Genomic DNA, 17693 nt, shown 5'->3' on the forward strand with positions numbered 1-17693 from the left:
TACTATATAAATATAAGCTATTACTATTATTGTAATTGATATTTTTATGAACAGAGGCATTAATTCACCTACAGTAGACAGATTACTTTCCCGGGGAAAAAAACATTGTCATGTGATACAAATACAAAGGGAAATAAGAAGGTACTTGGACAGCATATTAGATCTTTAAGTTCTTGAGCATGTGCCCTCCTTCCCCCTACATAAAAGCAACAAAACCTTCTTAAACATAAAATATCCACAGCTGAGGTCACCTCTGCAGTGTTAATGTGCATTTTTGAGAATTATAAACCTTAAATATTTGGTTTCAGAGATAACACAAGATTAATTAATTCAACATTGATTAATTATAACAATAACATTTATATATTCTTTTAAGGTTCAATGTTTGCTTTGCATATATTATTTCATTTAATCTTTACAAACCATGAAATTTAGGATCCATTATTATCCCTATTTTAGAGTTAAAGAAATTGAGCTTCAAAGGAAGCAAATGACTTGCCAGTTGAAAGTTTTGAATCCAGGTCTTCCTGACTCCAACTTCAGGTTTCTATTGACAATGGATTAAGCACCTATCAGATTTGGTGAATCATATTAAGTATATAGAAGGCACAAACCTGTGGTCCCAGTTCCCCAGCACTTTATAATCTAATAGGGTGACAAGGCGTGGATATAAACTATGGAGCAAAGGATTTTATAATAAGTACAGTATGAGTGGGGCAAATAAAGTATCTGTAGGAGTTTGAGAAGAAAGATATCATTTTCAATTAATAGGATAAGGAAGAATTGTGAAAGAAATGATATTGAGCTTAAAGGATAGATAAAATTTTTATAGGCAAAAATGAGAAAAGAGTTTTCTAGGCAGAGAAAACAGCTTAAACACACACACTCACATATATACACATACACATATACACATGTATATGTCCATATGTATGTATGCATATGTATACATACAAAGAGAGAGAGAAAGGGAGAGAAAGAGAGAACCTATAGGTATATCTGATTTTTACTCCAGCCATATTTTCTTTCTTTATCCAATAATTAAAGCATTCTATTCCAAATTGATTAAGGACTTATTTATACCTAGTTTTCACTTTTAATTATTGATTGATAGACTCCAATATCTGGGCCTTCCATAATTAAATTAATTGGGAGGTAGAGGTATAAATCCCCATCATTATACATACAAAACAAGTTATAACTAGACTAAATGGGCCATCTTCAGTAGGTCCTCTTTCTAAATCACTTTGTCCCTGGTTTCTTACAAGTTTTTTTTGCATAAAAAATGGATTTTCAACTCAAGACCTTGTTCAAGCTCAGGCACAATACCTTTAAAAAGAATGAAAGTGTCATTATCTAAAGGGACTATCAGGATCCCCATGCCAAGATCACCCCTCTCTTTTCACTCCTCTGTTTTTACTATTAAGAGACACCCTGTTTTCCAGAGCTAAGGCCCAGTGATCTAGCTGTGCCTTGAACTTGGCACAACAACAATCCTTTGTGCTTATTCTTTGGATGAACTCTGCTGCAGCTAAACAACAGAATTGGCTCAAAATAGCCCCAGGTGGTCCCTGAGCTTGGACAAGAACCTGCAGGAATGATGTTCTGGTCATGAAGCCACACTATGGATAGATTTTCTTTTTTACTAGGCAAACTTATCTCATTGTTGCTGTTACCTCCTCATTGTTATGACTACTTCTCACTGCTCAGTTCTTTTTCTAGCCATAACTGTACGTATCAAGATGTAGTCTCTCTGTCTTGGGATTCCTCCTAGAAGAGACACTGGCACATGTGTCATTTCTCTCCTCCAATAGAATAAAGAAGGTTTTTTACTTATAACCTCTGTGAGCTCTTTGGTTTTATATTGGTTTATTTTATTTTATTTTTCAGAGTTGACAGTGTAGGAGTTTGGAGAAGAAAGACATCATTTTCAGTAAATACGATAGGGAGGAACTGTGGAACAAATGATATTGAGCTTAAAGGATAGATAGAATTTTTATAGGCAGAAATGAGAGAAGAGATTTTTAGGCAGAAGAAGTAACTTGAACTCACATACTCACATATGTACACATATATATGTATATATATATATATATACACATGTATATGTGACTCTTGTCATTTATTTTCAGAATATGACAGGAAAATTTTTATGCATTCATTTCTGTAAATGCTGAAGAAAAATACTGATAGTAAAATAATTCATAGAAACAGAAATGTAGTCAAATCAAACTCAAATAGCTTACTCTGAAAAGTTAATGCTGTTTCAGAATTTTATTCAAAGCTCTAGTATTTTTTGTCTAAAAACCTGATGGTAGATTATTAGTGGAATAATATTTTTAAATCCTCCTTCTAATGATGCCATTTACTATCTGGAAAGAAAGATTGGTCTCTATTGGATGATTTAATACTTGGCATGTTTATTTGAGATGACTGAATTGGCCAGTTGTCTTTGAGTCTCATTTAAGAAGAAGAAATCCATAATCATCTTTTAGAAAATGTACTTTTGGTCACTTATTTTCCTTTCTAAGTAGTTACCCGAGAAGACTTTGTTATTTGGTTAATATCATTTTCAATTCCTATTTTGAATAAATCTCTCATACAACAAATCCTAACTTTAGGTCTGAGATTCCCAATCCCCCATGACATTTTTTACTGTGTGATATATGTCAGAGAGAACTAGAGAAAAGACTGGTAGCCAGACGGTATGATGACAACTCCTGTAATATCAGCAAGGACACCTTAAAACATTGTTCCAAGACTACAGAAGAGATTACAATGTGTAGAAAATAAAATTTCAAAAAAATCAAAGAAATATTGAAAGGCAAGAAAAATTTTATTGACATATCAGACTCCTACTGCACTAGCATCTCAGACAAATGATATATATAAATTTAACAAAGCATAAATTAGACATTTGAAGATTTATTCCAAAAAAATCTACTCATTAATGACTTGTAGTACTATAGAATCTGAGAATTAGAAGGGACACAGTAATCATCTAGACCAGTGGTGTCAAACTCAAATAGAAATGGGGCCACCACATACAAGGATCCTGAGGGTGCATTTGACTTACAAAACAACATAGTAACATTATCTGTGTTTTGTTGTATTTTTTAATTATTTTGTTAAATATTTCCTAATTGCATTTCAGTCTGATCTTGTCAGCACTTGGAATGTTGAAGGCACTTGTTTGATATCTCTGATCTAGACCAACTTCCTAATGCGTGGGTCGATTCCCTATACAAAATCGTATTGCTTCAATTTGTAAAATTAAAATACGAGTTGCCACTTGCTGCCTAATAGTCATGGCAATGTTTCCAAGAGCCCTTTGAGATCCTCTGATGAAGCATGTAACTCAAAAACAAAATTGGTCTCCATTTTACAAAGAGGTGTAAGTAGCTGAAGTAGTTAGTCAACATCATGTACAAGACCCACTGTTGTTCAGCCTTCATTTTCAAAGATGACCAATAACATCATAATATTGAGGTAAAATAGTGGATGATGGGTGATTGTGTTGACTTGCACATGAGTTAGAATTAAGTGAGGCAGAATTACACAAAGTCATCAGTCTCATTGTCTCTTTCAGAGTCATCAAAGCTCAGTGGCAAGATAAAAGTCAAGACAATTGTTAATATCCCAAGATGTAGTGGATGATGTTGGCTTCTCCAGTGTCCAAGCTCTAAATGCTCCCCAGCACCTGCTTCAGCTGTCTTCATGGCCATTGGGACAAATTATTCTCATCTGCCCACATGGGGGAAATCTTCACATGCTTCGGGTGGACATCCCTCTAGGTAAGAACTATCAAAAACATGGAAGCTAGAAGAGACTTTAGATGACCTCTAAGCCACCCTCTGCATTTTAAAGATAAAGAAACAAGAATTCCATAAAATTTGTGTTTTGCTGAAGATTTAAATTTAAGGTTTCTATTTCAAAACTTGGGGCTCTTCCTCTATCACTTGTCTCTCATAAATGAGTCAAAACTGTCTAAAGAAGAATTCTTAACCTTTTGTGTATGTCATGGACCCCTTTGGCAGTCCAGTGAAGTCTATGAACCTATTCTTTGAATAATGTTTTAAAATAATTGAAGGAAGTGACAAATAAATGTCATTTTTTCTCTATCCAAATTTACAACACCTCTAAACCTAAAAGCTATTCATGGATCATGGACCCTAAGTTAAGAATCTTTGGTCTAAAGCAATAAGGATTAATAAATTTTAGGCAAAATTAATCATTCAATTTTACCTGGCTACATCAATTGATTTAACTATCAATAATAATTTTTCAAAAAGTCATTAATGACACCACATTTTAGGAGCCTGCAACACATTTTGGATAATGAACTAAGTGGATACATACAAAGTTATTCTTAGCTAATTTTCAGATTTTATTTCAGACAAGAATCCACTGGAGGGCAGTATGTAGCAAAAACTCTAGCTGACTGACTGGAATATGACTACTATTTATGAATGAAATAGAATTTTTCAGCTGAATTTGGAAAACAATATGCAATAGCCTTCTGTGTGTTTCAGAACTTTAGAAAGGCTACAACATTTAGTAACAGGATAAAGTAGCATATTTTGGTTTAGTGAAAACTGTATTATGGGAGCTACATACTAAAAATATCTCTATTTTTTTTTTACCAATATCTCTATTGTTCATTAACATTTTAACTCAAATTTCTTTACTAAGTTGAAAAATGAACCATTTCAATCTGATTAGACTTTCATTTAAACATTTCTCTCCTTAAAAACTTAGTTTACTCACTGTGTAGTCATTAGGTATAAATTAAATAGTTAACACTTCGCATATCTTGATTGCAGTACCTCATAGGGTTGCTGTGAGGAAAATACTTCATAATGCACTATGTAAATGGGAGCTGTCATTATTATTGACATCTTCTTTATCACTGAGTTGACAAAATAAGAGAGTAATTTATTGTATGTATTATTATATGCGGCTGAAAATGCCATCTCTGATAAAAATAATCTTTCTTTGGAGTGCAGTTAGGTAGCACAATGGATACAGCACTGGGCCTGGAGTCAGGAAAACCTGACTTCAAATCTGACCTCAGACACTTAGTAGCTGTGTGTCCTCGTGGCAGACACTTAGCCCTGTTTACCTCAACTTTCTCATCTGTAAAATGAGATGGAGAAGGAAATGGCAATCCACTCCAGTATCTTTGCCAAAAAAACAAAACAAAACAAAACAAAACAAACACAAAAAAACACAAAAAAAGCAAACAAACCCAAATGGGGTCACAAAGAGTCAGACATGACTTGAATGACTGAGTGCCAACATCAAGAACATCTCTGAAGTAAAATTTGGGGATTTACTTGTCCAATTTGGCTTTGCAAATATGTATTGTGTTAAGGCAATAATCTTTTCAGAAAAGGTTACTATTGCTACTGTTGCTGCTGTTGCTGCTGTTGATCTCCAAGGTAGTTTATGAGCTAAAAATGGTGGTCATATAGCTTTGTTTGAGTCAACCTGATAATAGAGTTTAGTGTTCAGGGATTGGCCACTCTTGGAAGACAGAGTGCCATACATAGTTCTCATTCATTTCCTTCTGGTGGACTGATAAGGTGGAGGGAACATTTGCCAGCTGTCAACTCTAGGCTTTAGTAGGGAGGGGGAGAAGAAAGGAGGAGATGCTATAAGTGGCAAGCAAAGAGATGCATTGATTTTAATAAGCAATGTATCTGCTCATGAAAATTATTTCCCATAGCATCCTTGACATATTTGCTTTGTCACTAGTTGGAAAGTTGATAACATATAAACATTTTATGATGCAAGTAATCACACCTAAATTCACTGATTTTCTAAGGTTTGTGACTATTTGGGGAGGATATGATGGGTTTTCTTGAAATTAGGACAAACTTGTAAATGTTTCTCTGGGGTCACCTGAATTCTTCCAGGTGCTGAAATACATGAGAATTGGGGGAACCTGAGATACTGTTGCCATAGCTCTGATTTGTAGCTGAAAAGCCGGGGACCTGAATACCATTAGGGTACAGTGGTAGAGATGCAACTGCTCTGGGGAGTCTTACTTTTGGAGCCTTATAACATCAGGCATTGTGAGAAATGTACTATTATGTATGTTTAAAATTTGTTTTATGTGTTCAACATACTCTGTCATGATTTTAAATGTTTAAATTTGAGTCATTTGAAAATACAGGCTGTGAGAATCAGTCAACTGGGAGTGAGTCTACTTTAGCAGCACCCCACAATGTAAGAATTCTGGTAGCAGCTAGGTACAAAGATTTGAGTGAGTTAAGATCAGGTTTGCACCAATCTTTTCAATAGGGAAGAAATCACAATCATGAGAACAGGGCTTGAAAGCCTTTATCAGATCGTTTTAGTGACCTTCAAATTCAAAATGAGTCAACTGTGTGACATGGCAGCCCCAAAAGCTAATGTCTTCTTAGATTATATTGATAGTGTGCTAAGCAAAAGATGTGTGAGATCCTCTCTATGCTGCCCTGCAGGGTAAGATCACTTGTTACCTCATCCAAGTATTCCATTTTACTTCTGGGTGTCACAGTTTTAGGGAAAAAATAAAACATGGATAAAGTGGATTGTGAGAAGAGTAGGGCAATCAGGGTGGTGAGAAGCCTTGAGATCTTGCCATACAAGGATTAGTTGTCAGAACCTCGTGAGATTAAAGTTTTGCTGCTAGCTAGAACTTTTCAAAACTAGAGGGATTGACTAAGGAGGTAGTGGAATCCTCCCTGTAAGAAGACTTAAGGTAGAGACAATTTTATGGAGATATTGTAGAAATGATTTTCAATTATGTTGCACTAGATGGCCATTTCAATTTTGTGATCCTGATTCTGAGAATTACCTGTGTGTTTTCCATCCTTGGGGGACAGTTTTTGTTCATGGATTATGAACATAACTATTTGTTCAAAGATATACCTTATGTTTGTGAGATCATGGATCCACAGAAGTATTGATTTAAAAAAGCTAGGTAATCTTGATTTGACTTATGAATCATGTTACCAGCAAGAGGGTGAATTAGTTACTTTTTTTTTCACTTAATAGTATTTTTTCTAATTACATGTAAAGGTAGTTTTCAACATTAATTTTTTTTTTTAGGCAATTGGGGTTGAATAGCTTGCCCAGGGTCACACAGCTAGTTTAGTGTCAAGTGTTTGGTGTGAGGCCGAATTTGAACTCAGGTCCTCCTGATTTCAGGGTCAGTGCACTATCCATTGTGCCACTCAACTGCCCCCAACATCAATTTTTTTTTAAGATTTTGAGTTCCAAATTTTTTTCCCTTCCTCCCCATCCAAGACAGCAAGCAGTCTGATACAGGTTATACATGTACAATCATGTTAAACATATTTCCACATTAGTCATGTTGTGAAAAAAGAATCAGAACAAAAGGGAAAAACTATGAGAAAGAAAAAACAACAACAACAAAGTGAAAATAGTATGCTTCAATCTGCATTCAGATCTGCAGTTCTTTCGCTGATTGTGGATAGTATTTTCCATCACGAGGCTTTTGGAATTGTCTTGAATCATTGTATTGCTGAGAAGAGCTAAGTATATCATGGTTGATAATATCACAATGTTACTGTTATTGTGTGCAATACTCTCCTGGTTCTGCGCACTTCACTCAGCAATGGTTCATGTAAATCTTTCCAATTAGTTACTTTCTTCAAACCACTTCAACCATCTGACACTCACAAAACAAAGAAATCATGTTCGAGATGTTGAATAACTAAATCCACAGAAAAAGATAACAAAATAAATGACAAGGCAAAATTCATTATGAATTAACACTGGAAAACTCTAATAATTTGAATACTCAGGGCTCCCAACCCACTAAACTCCACCCACAGGAGCCCAAGCAAATTCACAGGTTTCCATGGTATTCAATCTTAGAACAAGTATCCCTTCCTCTCATTAGTTATATCTAGAAAGCCATCATTAAAAATACAAACATGCAAATATACAAATATGCACAATTTTAATATGGCAGAGAAATAATAACAGACTCTGCCACTTATCATATGCAGTAATAAAACAAAAAAGAGATAGAGCACAGTAAATTCCCCATAGTTTCAGTGGTTTCACTCTGTTGGAATAATTCAGTCATTAGCTAGATTCTGTTAATAAGCCAAAAAGTGAAGCAGGGGGAGAGCAAGCCTCCAGCTGCTATAAGGATTAGAGTAATTCTCCTGGAAAACATCCTCCAACTGTGGCTGGTGTAGTTTCTGTGACTTGCTGCTGTTTCTACCTTTAATTCTCTTTCCACATCTCTCTCCAGAGATGTTTAAAGAAGTGCCATCCTTCAGCCTGATCCCGTGATGGTTTTATCCCTTCCTGAGCTGGCAAGAGCTATAACTCAGTGTATCTTTAACAGCATAGCCCCCTGACTAGTCCCCCTTCAAGCAACCAATCCAAACCTTGTTAAAATGATTGTTACATGAGTAACAGATCCTGGGGTTTGGAATTGTGCAGTCCCTTGAAAAATGAGTTGCAGTAAAGTTAGCCTTTGCGGTGATTTGTCTTACAAGAGGGAAGGCTTTTTTAAAAAGCAATACTAAAGAAAAAAAAACACTAAGGGAAACACAAGCCTAGCCTTCATAATATTAAATGTGAATGGACATACATCCCAATAAAATTTAAGAGAGTAACATATTGAATAAAAAAGTCCATTGAATATTAGAAACATATCTAAAAATAAATACACTTACTAAAGCAGAATGAGACTCGAGTACAAAATTTATCCATGCATCAGGTGAATCCAAAAAAGTCAAATTATAATCATTCTTTCAGATGAATAAAAAACAAAAATTCACAATATTAATGAAAAACAAGGAAGAAATATTATGTTCATCAAGGGTTTTTATCTTGGGGACCATGGATAGATTTTAAAGGGTTCATGAACTCAAATGGGAAAAAATTGTATCTTTAGCTTCATTAATCTCAAACTGAGATTGGAATTTCCTTCAATTATTTAAAAATATTATTCTGAAAATGGAGTGATAGGTTTTACCAAACTGCCATAGCAGCCCATAACAAAAAGGCTAAGGGCTCCTTTCATAAAGGAAAAATAGACAATGAACCAATGCACCAAATGGCCTACATCTAAATTCATAAAGTAAAAGATAAGTTAACTGAATAGCAAGATAGATAGCAAGATAGCTAGATAGATAATGCTATCAGGAGACTTTAATGTTCCTCTCTTGGAGCCTGACAAAATCAACAGAAGTAGAAGCAAAATAGAAACATAGAACTGAACAAACTTTAAGAATTTAGAGCTGAAAGACTCATGGTGTCTTCCTTTGAACAGTAACATTTTTAATACATATATGCAAATTATATATTATGTTAATATATAACATATTTATATAGAAATATATTTGTATATACACACTCATATAAGTTGCACACACACACAAATGTATGTAATATCTTTAGAAAAATCATATTCTAGGGTATAGAGAAATCACAAAGAAATACAACAAAGAAATACTAAACATATCCTTTGCAGACTGTAGCACAGTAAAAATAATAATACAAGGAGCACAAACAAAAGGATGTAGATCTAAATGAGGGCTTATAATAACAACCCATATTCATCAAAAGCTCTTTCTAACCCAATTGTTATTCACTCATGAGAATTCAGAGGTGACTCATTGCCTCTCACAGTGTCGGTCTATTAAAAATATCTGTTAAATGAGACAGAACTCCATGAAACCCAGGCACTCTTGGGCCCATAAGTGCAACAATTTCAGCAGGTTATTCATGCAGACATAAAACTTTTATTCGAGCTTCCTTAATACCAGTATTCTAGATCTTCATTCTGATCCTGGCCAGTTGATTCCATCTCTATTTTCCTGCTGATTTATCCCTTCCAATCAAATGCCTACAAATAGTTTCCCCACTCTTGAAGATTCCTGCCTAGATTCTACTATACTCTCTTGATTTTTTTTTATATCTTTTCTCTTTCTCAACTAATCTCCCTGAAAAATCTTTCTATACGCATTGCATCATTTTCCTTTCATCTCATTCTGCAACCTGTCTGATGTCATCATTCAACTGGACCCTCTCTTTCCACAGATAACAGTGATCTTTGTATTGTCAAGTCTAATGAGTTTTTCATAGTCCTTTTCAACCTCTATGTAGCATTTGGCACTGTTGACTCCCTGCTCCTCCTGGATATTTTTTTTCTCTGGGTTTTTGTTCTGAATTTCTTTCAAACTTGTACTGCTCTTTGATGGTTCTCCTATCCGTCTGAGTGCTCCCCTGGAGCCACTTTTGTGGGATAATCATTCTTATCATGCCCCCTAACATTGGATCTGCCAAGGTCTCTGTCCTTGGTCCTCTTCTTTTCTCTCTCTGCACATTCTCTCAGTGATCAGCTCTTATTAGTTGAATTAGCATCTCTGCACAGATTATAGATAGATAGATAAAGATATATAGATATAGGTAGTAAAGAGATATGCATATATGTATCTATATCTACATTTATAAAGCAACCCTCATCTCTCTCCTTAACTCCTGAACTATACAACAATCACTTATTTATTGGAACTTTCAAACAATATGTCCTCTATGCATCTTAAATTCAACATGTCCAAAATAGAACTCATTATCTTTCCCAAGACCTATCCTTCTGAATTTCCTTATTCCTTCTGAGGTCACCACTATTCTTCTAGCCAGTCAGGTTCACAGCCTTAGTGTTATTCTCAAATTTTCACCCTCATTGGTCCTGCATTTCAATCAATTGTCAAAACTTTTCAAATCTGTCTCTATAACACCTCTCAAATATATCACTCATACAGCCACCACTCTAGTTAAGGCCTTCATCACCTCTTGTCTAGACTAATACAATAGTTTTCTAATTGATCTCTTTGTTTACAGTCTCTCCCCACTCTATTCTATTTTCTTTTTATGTATTTTTATTTATTTCATTAAATATGTCCCAATAACGTAAACCATTTTAACATTCTTTTTTTAAATTTTGAATTCCAAATTCTCTTCCCTCCTCCTGCCCTTCCCCCACTGCTTGAGAAGGCAAACAATATGATATCAATTATATATATGGAGTCTATTCTATTTTCTACATAACCACTAAGGTGATTTTTCCTAAGGTGTAGGTCTGAACATGCTACTTCTATTATCAATAAACTCCAGTGGTTTCCTATTAACTTAAGGATCAAATATTTTACATTTAAATCTTTTCTCAACCTGGTTGTATCCCACCTTTCCAGACTTGATACACATTACTCTCTTCCATTTACTCCACAGTCCTGCCAAAATAGCTAATAACTTCCTGATAACTCTTTCCTGGCAATTATACTATCCATGACTTTTCTAATTATTCAATATGTTTCCATCTTTCAGAGAGCTTGTAAATTGATTTCTCAGTGCTTTCAAAATTGTGTTGCCTCTGCAATATTTCTTACATGTGTATTTGATCTGGTCTAGCTAATTTTTTCTAACTTCCTTTTGCTAGATAGTATTTCTTCTTCCTTACAGAGAAAATCAGAGAAGGGAGCTGCTAAAGTCCAAAAAAAGTCCACTCTCACTAGTTAAAAAATAGTTTGATATAGAAATTCTGATAGAGCCATTCAATTTATTCCTTATATGTTCTGATTCCTTCCAGTTTCATATATAAATTCATCTGGGATCATCTATTTTAGTTAGATTCCATGCCAAATTTTCTGCAGATTCATTTTTCTTTCCACTACTCTTAATTATTTTTGAGATGATATTGTCTAAAGCATCCCACTGTTCTTCTTTGTAGCATTTTATAATTGAGTTTATTTTCTGAAACAGCATTGCTCTTGACTGCCATATCTCTATGCAGCACCAAAATATAGGGAAATTTCTGAGTTCCCTTGATCTCCTAGTTATAGCAATTACTTCACATTGGTTAAACCTCCATAGGAAATGGTGATAATTAGTATCAATCTGTTCTCATTTCCCATTTTTTGGGCATCATTTGCTTGTTTGAATATTCAATTAAATTGAAAAAGTACTTGTTAGGTGCCTGCTCTGTGCTAAGCACTTGGGATATAAATACAAAAATGAAATAGTCCTAGCCCTCAAGATGCATTCTACCGGAGGAAGAAAGTGTGTATGCAGATAAATAAGTATAAAAGTACTTATGTGTTATACTGGTGTTGTTCATGAGAACGAACAGCAAAATCTAAAAACAGTTTTAGAAAGAAATATATATATGTTATATATATATATTATATATATATAAGACAGAGCAAAAACAGAAAGAGACAGAGAGAGAAACAGAGAGAGGGACAGAGAGACAGAGAGAGAGAGAAGAAAAAGAAGAAGAAGAAGGAGAAGAAAAAGAAGAAGAAGAAGAAGAAAAAGAAGAAGGAGAAGAAGAAGGAGAAGGAGAAGAAGAAGAAAAAGGAGAAGGAGGAGGAAGAGGAAATGGAGGAGGAGGAGGAGGAGGAGGAGGAGAAGGAGGAGGAGAAAGAGAATACATCCTCATGTAGAAGGGGAAGGCACCTATAGTGATCATGGGGAGCAGATTGACACTGATCAGTCAGACAGGTAAACAGAGAGACCAACAGAGTATATATTGTTTACTATATGCCACGTAGTGTAGTGTACTACGTGCACTGTGCTAAGTACTGGGGATACCAATACAAGTAGGCAAGACAGTTCTTATCTTCAAGAGGCTTACATTGTTCTAACGGGGAAAGATAACATGTAAAGTGATGCTAGAAAGCAGGGATAAGGAGAGGAAGGGTATTTGATAGGGGAAATATGGCTGGTAAAGAGAAAGAGGCAGAATCTGGGGTGATTTGAAGTGAGAGGGGAGATTAAATATGATGAGAGTCCTGCCAAAAATGGTGATCCCAAAGAAAAAGCCATTAGTGTGGAAAGGAGAGGCCTGGGTCAGAGGTTTTCCAGCGTGACAATATGACCAGAGAAGAGAAGTAAGTAGAATCAGGAGAAAGTTGAGTTGAAAAGGAGATGAAGCAGAGGTCTTTCCCAAAATGATGGTCCCATGGACCAGTAGTGAGATGAATGAGAATCAAGAGAGATCAATATGATGAAGAAAAGAACTAGTCAGCATCATCAAATGCTGTAGTCAAAAAGGATGTGCACTGAGAAAAGACTTGGACTTAAGCAGAAGAAAATAACTTGGTGTTTTGGCATAGAACAATTCCATTTGAATGCTGGGAGACGCAAAAGTGGAGCAATGATTGTAGATCACTTTCCCAGGAGCAAGGGAGAAATATGGAATGATATCTTTAAGGGAGGGTAGGGTCAAAAGAAGGTTTTTAAAGAATGAGGGCATATATAGACATGTTTGTAGTTTTCAGGGTGGTAGCAGGTGAATAAAGAGAGATTGAAAGTTAGAGAGAAACAATCAAAGGAACAAGTTAATTGAAGAGACAGTAGGAGATAAAATCAAGGAATAAGCATGATTAGCTAGGTTGGGATTGTAGTTATATGGTACTGCAGTACAGTCAATTGCGTAGCTGCACTGTCTGGCACCAATATAGTGAGCCCCCAAGATCTGGGGTCCTCCAGGCTACCAAAGGATGATCAAACAAGGTTGGAAATTGAGGTCAAAGTTTCTGTGTCAAAATCAGAAACAAGGTCAGGTGCGTGAGTAACCACTGTACTTCTAGCTTGTCATGATATGAAGACCCAGTCTTTAAAAAAAAGAAAAATGATACTCACATAAGGTAACTTCTTGTTTCCTGTCTTGGTTTTATGTTTCAGCATGTGGTTTGGTGCTTATCATGTCCTATGCCTTCTGACTATCTTTTTGAAAAAAAAGTATTACATATATACAAAGGTGAGTTCTGAGAAGTCTACAAAACTTTCAGCATTAATTTCTTAATATTGTGCCATATTTTCCAACATATTTTTCTCTATCCTTCCGTCTTCACATTTAAGACACTAACTATTAACATATATGCTGATTTGGTTTGGAAGATCTTGTCAAATTCCTTGGAGAATTTTTCTACTTCTTCTTTCTGTCCAAGAGATTTTGGCACATGAGCAACAATTATCTTCATTATAGCCTTTTCAGCATTATGAGCACTGCAAGGTGAGATGTTCATCAGAAATTTGGTTATTTTTCCTTGCAGTGCTTCCAATGGGAAAAAATAACAACACTATTTCTTATTGCTCACCTTCATTTGCCTCTTCAAGGTGAATTTGTGAGCCACCTTTCATTTAACTGTAAACCTCTTATATTGTCAAGTTTCATTTATGTCTAGAATGGGTACACACACATACACACACAGTTCTGTTTGCTCAGTATTATGTCATCTTGCTGGTCTCAGTGGGCTGTTGTTAGAATTAAATAAAATAGTGTATCTTAAAGCATTCTGGAAACTGTGAAGCACTCTAAAATAGCTATTATTTCTAATAAAATTTAGTAAAATGAGGAGGCTAGCATTGAAGAGAATTTTTGACAGTCTGGACTAAAAGTGTTAGTCTATTGGGAGCTTTGCTGTAGGATCAGAATGATTTTTCTTCAAAAACAAAATCAACATATTCATGTCATTTTATTTTAGTTTATAGACTAGTGACAAAGCTTTGTAGTTAAAAGCTTCTAAATGGATGTTCCATGGGGGCTTAAAAAAAACTCTTTGAGTTCAACAGTCATTTGCTTTGAAGACATCAACAGAATTTGGTGACCTCTCTTTAACTTCATTGAAATAGCTTTATATCTGTTCTTGTGGCCTTGCTGATGCACTAACTTTTGAAGAACATGAAGTGACAGGTAAATAGGTGTACAAGAAGAGATAAGAGATGACTAATAAAAAAAATGGCATATTATATAAGAAGCCCACGCTTTTCCCCCCACCACATCCATGGAAACTCCAAGTAAGATTTTTAACGCCTAATTGTGACTTTGACTAGTCTCTTTTTTCCAAGCCATCATATAACACATTGAAGATGAAAAGAGAAATCAGATCAGAAAAATGTGGGATGAATGTAAAGGCTAAAAAACTGTCAGAGCTAACTCATCATAGAATAAGGCAGGTAGATGACACAGTGGGTAGAGCGCTGGGCCTGGAGTCAGAAACACTCAGCTTCCTAAGTTCAAATCTGGCCTCAGTCCCTTATTAGCTATATGGCCCTGGGCAAGTCACTTAACCCAGTTGCCTTAGTTTCCTCACCTATAAAATGAACTAGAGAAGGAAATGGCAAACCACTCCAGTATCTTTGCCAAGAAAACTCCAAATAGGGTCACAAAGAGTCAGACAGGATTGAATAATGACTGAACAGCTCATAGAATATGTTGTGGGTGTGATGATTTGCCACCCTGCAAAGAGGCATCTGTTGGAAAAAAAATAAAGAAAAGGTGAGCCTTTTCAGTTTGCCCAGCCTAAGAAAAAATTGAGACATACCTTCTTTCAGCTCTGTGAGTCAAGATATTATCAGATGTAAACTGGAAACAGAGACATAAATCACCCCCTGATTGTCACTATGGGAAATCCAATAGTAAATTAGAATAACTAAGTTGGAAATCTCCAACTCTAAATGGGTAGTATTGAGTATTAATCATGACTAAAGATATTATCAACCTTCCAGCAATGAAAAATACTTTAGTAGAACCTAGAGGGCAGGAAATGGTTCTCTCTCATTTTTATCCCTTTTCCTTTTTTTTCTTTCTTTTTAGAGGGAGTATATGGCATAATGCCATGTTCAATTGGATAGTTAAATGAATGTTTTTTTTTTAATAATGATGACAACGATACCATGGTAAGATTATTTTCTTTATAAATCAGAATAAAAATGTCTCTGTGTTCTAAGACCTTTCATTGTTATACATAATGTTGAAAAATGATATTATATGTAAGAAAGAGTAATGAACTTGAGTCCAGACTGAAATCTTTTAAGTCAAGACAATGAGCAGAACATCCTTACTATGTGTGCTCCTTGAGAAGTATTCTTTCTTTTTCCAGTAGCCTAATAGTAATGTTGTAATGTGGCTTGCTATTGCCTCCTCTTCTTTAAAGGTCTTTGGTAAATGATTTAATTGAGGCATTAGGTCCATAACCCTAAAGAGAGACAATAAGGCTCAAGGCAATTTTTACTGCCTTTCTCTTTCTCTCTCCCTCTCTCCCCATCCCACCGTATTCCCTGTCATGTCAGTCAACAAGTCCTATTGAATTCTTCCTTCAGGGTATTTCCCAAATATAACTCTGTCTTTGTCTTCCACTGCTATCATCCTGGTCCTGACTCTTATCAACCCATTACTGTACTATTGCAAGTCTCCTAGGGGACCTGACTACTTACAGTCTGTATCTTTTTTTCCCCATCTATCTTATACACTGGGACCACATATGTCCTTCCAAAATACTGCTTTCATTATGTCACTATCCTACTCAAATCTTCATTGCCTATAGGATAATATCTAAGCTTCTTAACCTGGTATTCAAAGTTCTTCATAACCTGGCCTCAATTTACCTTTTCAACCTTATCTCCTGCCACTCCTCAGCATAGAGCCTCTCTTCAAGTTAGTCTGGCCTACACACTGGGTACTGCATCCTGATTATACTTTACTTATTCTCACCTTTGTTCACAGTACAATCATTGTGTGGAATGTCCATCTAAATCCATCTGAAGTCTGCCTCTCGTTCATGGCACAGCCCAATCTCCATCACCAGGAATCTTTCCCTGTTGTTGTTATTCAATCCCAACTCTTTGTGATTACTGTGGACCATATTGTCCATGGGTTTTTCCTGGCAAAGATACTGGAGTGCTTTGCCATTTCTTTCCCTGGTGCATTAAGGTGAAGAGGTTAAGTGACTTCAACTAGTTAAGGCAGTGAATAGAATGCTAGGCCTGGAGTTAGGAAAACTCCTCTTACTGAGTTCAGATCTGGCCTCAGATACTTACTTGACCCTGGGCAAGTCACTTAACCCTGTTTGCCTCAGTTTCCTCATCTGTAAAATGAGCTGGAAAAGGAAGTGGCAAATTATTCCAGTATCTTTGCCAAGAAAACACCAAATGGGGTCACAAAGAGTCAGATAGGATTGAAAAATGACTGAATGACAATAACTTCTTGATTCTAGGCCTGACACTAGACAAAGTGGGTAGAGTTATCCATTGTGCCACCTAGCTGCCTTCCCCAACTACCTGTTCAAACTTCTCTCCTTTCACTGAATGCCTATGACATTACTATTTATATCCCACATTATGCTCTTAAATAATAACTAGCATTTATATTGTGCTTTGAGGATTGCAATGTGCTTTACATATATTATAACATTAGGATAGAGGTTCAAATCCTGGTTCTACTTCTTACATTCCTGGTAACTCTATTCTCCATTAGCAGTTCCACTTGGCTTCAACTCAGAGAAACAGTATTCCTCCCTCACCCTCAAGGATTAACTGACCACCCAAAATCTCATCACTGTGAAGAATGACTCTGGTTTTGATATTCTATGCCTTCTCAACTCACCCTTAGCTACATCTCCTCTCTAAATGGAGGGCTAGAAGGCAGAGCACTAAATTCCTCCCAAAGCCTTCCTTTACAAAGGGCTTTCAACCTTCCAGGTAACTCCATTCTCTATCAGCAGCTCTGCAAGGCTTTTACTCCACTGATCCATATGGCCCCACCCTGGGGCCTTCAACACCCTCCCCTGCCCTTTTCAGTTTCCTTCTGTGTATTGTCTTTCCTCTTTATATTGTAAACTCTTTGAGGGCAGAGACTGTCTCTTTCTTATTTT

The sequence above is a fragment of the Vombatus ursinus genome, unplaced genomic scaffold (assembly GCF_900497805.2).
Source record: "Vombatus ursinus unplaced genomic scaffold, bare-nosed wombat genome assembly UNPS02014812.1, whole genome shotgun sequence".
NCBI classification, from domain to species: domain Eukaryota; kingdom Metazoa; phylum Chordata; class Mammalia; order Diprotodontia; family Vombatidae; genus Vombatus; species Vombatus ursinus.